This window comes from Rhinopithecus bieti, unplaced genomic scaffold (genome assembly GCF_001698545.2).
Source record: "Rhinopithecus bieti isolate Rb0 unplaced genomic scaffold, ASM169854v2 scaffold_23780, whole genome shotgun sequence".
NCBI classification, from domain to species: Eukaryota; Metazoa; Chordata; class Mammalia; order Primates; family Cercopithecidae; genus Rhinopithecus; species Rhinopithecus bieti.
In genome coordinates this window covers 7,603-15,204 of record NW_016810844.1, presented here as the reverse complement: position 1 = coordinate 15,204, position 7,602 = coordinate 7,603, and positions in this window count along the sequence as shown.

The window sequence follows — 7,602 nt, the reverse complement described above, 5'->3', positions numbered from 1 at the left end:
CCAAATTTGTGGCACAAACAAATCACATTTCACTTATTGAACATTTATTCTATGACTGCTTACTACTCTAATTCATTTGATCTTTACAAGTGATCTTATGGGCGGGTCCTACTCCCAGCATGATTTTCTATATGAAGATGTGAAGAAGAGAGAGAGACATTAAGAAAAATTCTTAGTGACTCACAAGCAGTGAATAGCAGACCCAGGCCTTTAATCCAGCTGCACTTCTCAGACTCAGTACACTGCTCCTGTTGCTTAATCATCTGACTAAAGAAGATGGAAATCCACCAGGTGTTATCCAAAGGAACTGAGTCTTTGGTGGACCAACCCAGTTGTGTTTCACTGATATATCTATAAATGAGCAGTTGGCTCCCTGGAAGAATGTAGGAGAAATTTTCTAGCAATGTAAAACAATTAACCATGTTTAGATCTTTAGCAGACTTATGTGGGTTAGAAAGATGAATTAACAGCATATTACTTATTGAAACAGCATGCAATAACCTTTATTTGTGGGGCCAATGCAGTGGGTAGAAACAAATTCCGAAGAATAGCAAATATAGACTCAATTACATCACATTTTTACCTGTCCCTTGCTAATATGATTAAGTAAGTGCTTCCAGAATAGTTGACAGTTTGGTCATGACCAATTCCACTAATTATAGGGTACTGGAGAAATCATTTAGATGCCAGAAATAAAAGACAGACAGAGAGAGAGAGAGAATTGTATGATCTAACAAAGTTTTCCCATCTCCAATATCTGTGAAACATATTATTTGGTAATATTTCAGAGATGCATATGTAATTTGAAGTAAATTAATATTATAACCAGGAGTATCTATTTTGGGACCCACATCCAATTGCAGTTGGTATGGCATATTTGTCCTTGTGTGCGTGCCTGGTTACCAGGAGAAAGTCTGTCCTGGCCTCTGCATTAGGCAGGAGACACCGCTTTGCCTGAGCCTGATGAAGGCTTGCATTACTGAGTGGCTGAGGGACTTTTGGTGGGTTACAGCGCCTCTCAGATACATGTCTTTGAAAAGATCACTGACTAGGGTCCTAAGCCTTTATAAAAATTACCAGTATTTAACAATGATGGGGAAATCAACATAGCATGGAGATTTCACTAACCCAAGGGAAGAGCTTTGTTTATTGCCCATGACACAGCTGCCCATTAAAGTTCAGATTTGCAAGTCTTAGAAGACTTCCAAAGGCTAGCTTGTGGAACTTTACACTGGTTCATGAGAATAAAAATCTTTCTTAAGACAAGGCATTTTTTGCCTTTGACATTACAGGAATATTGTCTAGGGGCCATGAATTTCTCAGGGGCCCATAAAAATACTTGAGGCTTAAAAAATGTATTGGCTCCAAATATGAAAAGATAACAGCAAAGTTGAAGTTAATAAATGTTTAGTTTAATGTATATAAGGTATAACATCACGTTACTCTATTACCTGTTAAATTTCTTATTAAGTAAACATTGATTATTTTTGAAAGCAATTTGTAGATTGTATATTCTTAACTTGCCAAAAGTCTCAATAATAAATGATGACTACAGAGAATTTGATGCTAATTTTAAATTAAATGAATTATGTGTTTTACTTAATTTCTACAACAAATTATGAAGATATTCCAAAATTTTTACATCAAGATAGTATATTAATTATCTTTAACAAGTGACATAAAGCTTTTAAAAATATATGTGATACAAACTGCATAGTACTTCTAGCAGTAAGGTTGTCCAAAGCTAAACTAGGTTTCAAATGAGTCAGAGTATGATGAAAAGCAACAAAAAGATGTCTATGCAAACAGCATCAGGTAAGTCCAGGAAAAAGCATCTGAGAAATCTGATAGGCAGAGTCCAGAGGTGGAGGCTATGAAATATGAGCCATTACGGAAGGTTGTCAGCAGGTAGCCATACAACACTTACCTTCACCAAGAGAGGACTGGCAATAGCAATAAGCCATGGTCCCAGCCCTAGACCAGCAAACTGGGGTTCAGAGTTAGGGCTTTTTTTTTCCCTGAGGAATAAGTCAAATGTTGCATTATTACAAGGCAGCACAAGGTAAAGTTGACCTTGGTAGCAAGTTTGACTTGCTTATGAGTTCCATGAGTTTTAAGCTAGAACTCAGTGTTCCCCCGACCATGAACAGGTTCCAGAGTCTGAGTAAAAATTAGGATGTGAGAATCAAGAAAGTCAGCGAGTATTAATTAAGCTGTTACTATGTGCCAAGGCTGTGCTAAGTTTTGGGAATACAGTAGAGAACAAGCCAGATGTTAACTACTATGCCATGCTGCTTAGTGTCTAATGAGAAAGATAGACGTTAGACCAATAACAAGTGGGATAAGTGCTACTAAAGAGAAGCATAAGGTGCTAAGAAAATAGAACAAAGACTATGGGAGCAAGAGATCCAGACAGATCATTACAGAAAAATCAAAACTAGACCAAGCATGCCTAAAACTAGAAACTTTATTGACAGGAGAATCTCCTTCAGGTAGGGGACATCACAGCAGAAGCTGCTGGAGGACTGGACAGGAGCTTGGCATGAAGGCATTTCTAAGGATTTTATGGGACAGCTATATCAATCAGGGCTGAAGAGCTCTTGGTTAGCACTTTGTGGACAGGATCTTCCCTAGGGCAACATGTGACATTGAGAAATGCTCTCTTGAAATATATTTAAGGGGCTCTGGATTACTGTGCTTATTCTCATAAATGGGCAATCATTTAAAGATTGTACTAACGCTGTTTCTCAGACACTTTGGCTATTATACTTACCAATGACCAGTTAGTGTCACCTTATTGGATTGTCCTGTTGAGAAATCTGTCCCTTTTTTTATTCACTTTATTTTTTTGAGATGGAGTTTTGCTCTTCTCACCCAGGTTGGACTGCAGTGGCACCATCTCAGCTCACTGCAGCCTCTGCCTCCTGGGTTCAAGTGATTCTCCAGCCTCAGCCTCCCAGGTAGCTGGGATTACAGGCACCTGCCACCATGCCCAGCTAATTTTTGTTTTTTTAGTAGAGACAGGGTCTCACCATGTTGGCCAGGCTGGTCTCGAACTACTGACCTCACGTGATCTGCCTGCCTTGGCCTCCTAAAGTGCTGGGATTACAGGCATGAGCCGCTGTGCCCAGCTCCTTTTTAATCTTTAACATGCAACTTAGGCCCTTGAAGCCTCAGGCATCCCTAACACATGTATAATTCTTTAGAATTATAAATAAGTTGTATTCAACACCAATTAACATCAACATCAAAAATATTGTGCATGGCATACATCTCATGCAAGCAGCAAGCACTGACTGTACAAAGTACTGTCAATTGGAACTCTCCCAGCCCCAATGACTTCATGCAGAGAAAATAAATAACAGTGAGCAGGCAGCATGATATGGGTAAAGTAGACTTTTTTTGGGTTTTGTTTGTTTTCTTTTTCAGCCTCCAGCAGCCCTTAGCACAATGCCTTACTCATTAAATATTTGTTAAAATGAGAAGTGTACAGAACTTGGTGTATTTTTTCCAATGCCACATCTGATTCTGAAAGTCAACCACTCCAAGTTGAATCACCTAGTATTTTTATTTTAGAGATAGTACTCCTCTCCCTTTGCCTTCCTCTGAAGCAGAGAGACGAAACGTGATAATGCAATCATTTGCACTGCGCACGTTCTGGCTGAAAGGACTTTTGTAGGTTCTTTGAGTCTCAGAGAAAGGTATTCATTGTTAGTCTTTAGTATTTGAAGATGACCTCACTGATAGGATTTTATCCCCAAGTGGCTGAAAGAGCTGTGGTCTAGGAGGCGTGTGAGAAGGCTTTTCTTTGGTTTGTGGTCAGAGCGTGTTTGTGGGGCCTGGTATTTGTAGTGCCACCTTTCTTCAGGCTGCTTGTCAAGATAAGTTGGCTCAGGTCTGTTAGTTGTACGCCAGGTTCCTCTGTTGACAGGTGTTCTATTCCAGAATTCCATAGTTATCGAGAAATGGACTATGCCAACACAAGCTTTTATTGTGTTTTGAGGCACTTCTGGAGACTCTGACAGTGGCTCTCATCTTGCAGAGCAAACTGCTGCTGAAGGTTTGGTAAAGCTTAATTTTTAAATGGATTCTATGCTGCTATATGTGGCATCTCCTTTGGTATTTGAATCATTCAGCACATAACTCCATCGTTGGATCATTTTTTTTGTGAAATTTTTGTTGGTCACCTTTAAAGCTACATCAATCACTTGGTAATGGAAAAAAAGTCAATGTAATGATCTGCTTTGAAAATAAACAGTCTAACTTGCTTTTGGCATTGAGAGCCTATTATCATGTGGTAACATCATTCTATTCCAATGACATTATCTGCTAAGGATATTATCATGGTGGAAAATATTTCAATTTTGTTATCGGAACAATGAAGCTGTGATATTTAATTATGAAGAAGTATGTTTAATTTGGGGAATCTGGCATGTTGACTGTCACAGTTTACTTGTCAGAAGCCTGGGCAATGCTAATGAAATTTGAACAGAATATTATTTAGTGACCCACCAAAGTTATTGATTTAACAGTTTTTCTTGCTATCTCATGTTGTTTTCTTTGTAATATTAGTTCTTCTATTAAGTCCGTTGATTAACAGATTAACTAATTAATGAACCCAATTAACACACTGCAGTGCTAGCTAGTAGAGAAGGGCTAGGGTGTGAAGAAAAGCATCTCTGGCCAGTTTTTACTTTTGGAAAGTGAGATCTGTTTAAATGGCACAGCAAGAAAAGCATTTCCAAACTGAAATGTTAACAACGCAAGGGGAGGTTTTTCTCCCTTCTCCCACATATGTTGTGTTGAGAAAGTTGAAAATAAAACAAAGCAAATAGCCATGTGGGTTATACTGATAAACATATTAATGTGATGAATTAAGGCTGATCATAAAGTGGTAGAGTCAGTGCCACTGAAATAAGATTTGAAATGCAATACAGGGTATGTCCTGTTCTGTAGTAACTCTTCTGCTGAAAATCAGCTGTGGCAGCCTCCCTTCTTAAATGGCCTTCAGTTACAGCTGTTGGCTAGCCAAGAAATAGCCGGGCCCCCTTTCCTGAGTACCTATTATGTGTCAGACATTATACTTGGTCTTAGGGCATAAATGGACAGTGCAGACGTTGTCCTCAAAGTATTCTCCATCTCACGTGAGACAGGCAGAATAAATGATGAGGCTTGTTGTTTACAATGTATAATAATGTAATATATTAGCAAGAACCAGTTAATCAGAAACTCAGAGAATCCTTCAATACCTGAGCCAGAGGAAACTCAGACAGCATAGAGTCCACTCTTGTTTGACAATGAAGCTTCTGAACATCTGAGAATTGCAGTGGCTTGCCCAAGATCATGGAGCAAGTTGGTGGCAGAACTAGAACCAGCACCCAGTCTGCAGGCCAGTGTTCTTTCTGCCACATTACACTCCTTCCAGAGCTCTGGTCCCAGCCTGGTGTCAAGGGGATTGGAATTCTGCTGCAGAAGGAGTTGCAGCGGGAGACTTTGCTTCACAGTTTCCCTTGGTTGCAAGCTGTGATACGAAACCTTTATGTTTCCTTTTCGTTTGTCTGGGGACGAAGGATAGGTTCCAGGAGAACCTGGCTAATGGCAGGCTGGTTCTGCAGCTGGGCCAGAGATGCTCAGTGCCCTGGTTTTGGCTGCTGAAATATTCTGAGTCATTCACTTGGAGTGTCCCCAGATTCACAAAAGTGCCACAAGGACCACAAAGCAGAAGCTTTGTATATGTGGAAGGCTGGGAAGAATGGAGGGGATTGTACTGAGGGCTACCACCAAATTCACATGGGAGGTATGTTCTCACACATGGTATAAGAACACAAAAATGCCATTTTTTTCCAGACAGGGGGCCACAATCAGAAAGTTGGTGACATCAAACTGTGAAGAAAAGTAGCCCTGCCTGCTTGTGAACGAGCATAGGTAATTGACGGAAATATGCTCTTTCTGGCTTGTTTTTGTTGTTGTAAATTATTTGCTATTTCTAAAAATTGCATGTATTTATAGTATAAAACATGTTTTTTTTTTTGAAAACTGGGGATTTGTACATTGATCATGAACCCCACAAGGTAGATGCTCTTGCCACCACCTTTTTGTACAGAAAGAAAGTGAAGCACAGAAAGGTGAAGTTGCCCAAAGTCAGGTAACTAGTGGGCGTCCAAGCTGCCATTCAAACCAGCAGCCTGCTTCCAGTCCATGCTCTTCCTCATGTGGCCTCTGGCATTTGTCTCTGGAGTAATTTCACACTTTCTCCTTTCCAAGGAATCTTGAAACAACATGATGTTTTGATATAATATACACTGTGGAATGGCTAAATGAGGCTAATTAACGTATACATTATCCACGAACATCACTTTTTTTTGCTGGTGAAAACATTTAAAAGTTACTCAAATCTGTTCTCTTAGCAGTGGCCTTTCTGGCTTGTACTTCTTTGCTTCAGCTCAGTGCTTTTTGTCAGTTCTCTCAGTATATACAAGCCCAAATCTTCTTAGTCCGTAGACTCTCTATAGGTAGAATGCATGTCATAGAGATATCATTAAAGAACTGGTTTTAAATAATCCAAAACTTTGCAGGTTAATTCAAAAGTGAGTGCTGTGTAAATTTGGCATTGTTACATTTTACGGAGAAGCCTTACTTTGTTCTGGCACACTTTATTAAAAAAACAAAAACAATATACCAACAGACAGAATTTTCTCTGCCACTTAAGGAGCCCCTTATCCCAAACCAAAACTACTGAAGCTGATCACACAGTCATACACATCACTGGTAACTCTACAAGAAATAAAAGGAAAAATGAATATGTCTGGTGACCACAAGCCCATGTAATAATCCATGGCTGTGTGACTCAGAAAACAGTATATAGGTCAAAAATGCCTAGGAAAATATAAATTTTAAAATATGGAATATGTAGATCTTAATCCACTCAGCCACATTTTTATATTAACACATGAATGAATTATATTTGCATTTAAGTAGGAGGCAGCATGTTGGAGAGGGAAAGTGAGCATGTGAATTAGACTATGAAGATTAGGATCCTTATTCAGGCCCTGGGAAGTTTACTTAATCCTTTGCATCTCAGTTTTCATTGGAAAATGAGAAATTTATTTATGTAAAAGTCTTGGCACAGCACTTACTGCATTATGGGCATTCAGTAAGTGTTAGTTCGAGTTTCCTTCCTAATTCCTGTATAAAACAAACAAACAAACAAACGAAAAACAGTGGGGACAACTTTGGAAACCCTTGTTAAAAATCCTTTCTTTTCATACTTAACAATAGCACTCTTACAATTGAGTCTCTTGGTGGGCATATCTGTTTTATTATACAATCCTTAGAAGGAATGCCCCAAGAGAGGCTATAGGTCCTATCTGAGTTGTAAAGGAAAATCAATCAAGAGCAAAGTTGCAGAGAGAGAGAGAAAGGAAGAAATCAAAAAACACGTCTTTCCCCTTTGTGGTATCAGTGTTCCAAAGGCATGGCCATCCCGTTATTTATTGTCCAAACTGGGATGCTTCTGAAAGTGAAGAAAGTCAGGGAAAAATGTGAAGTCTGGCAGGATGCAAAAAGAAAAGACATACATCTTGGACTGTCCAGAACAAACCA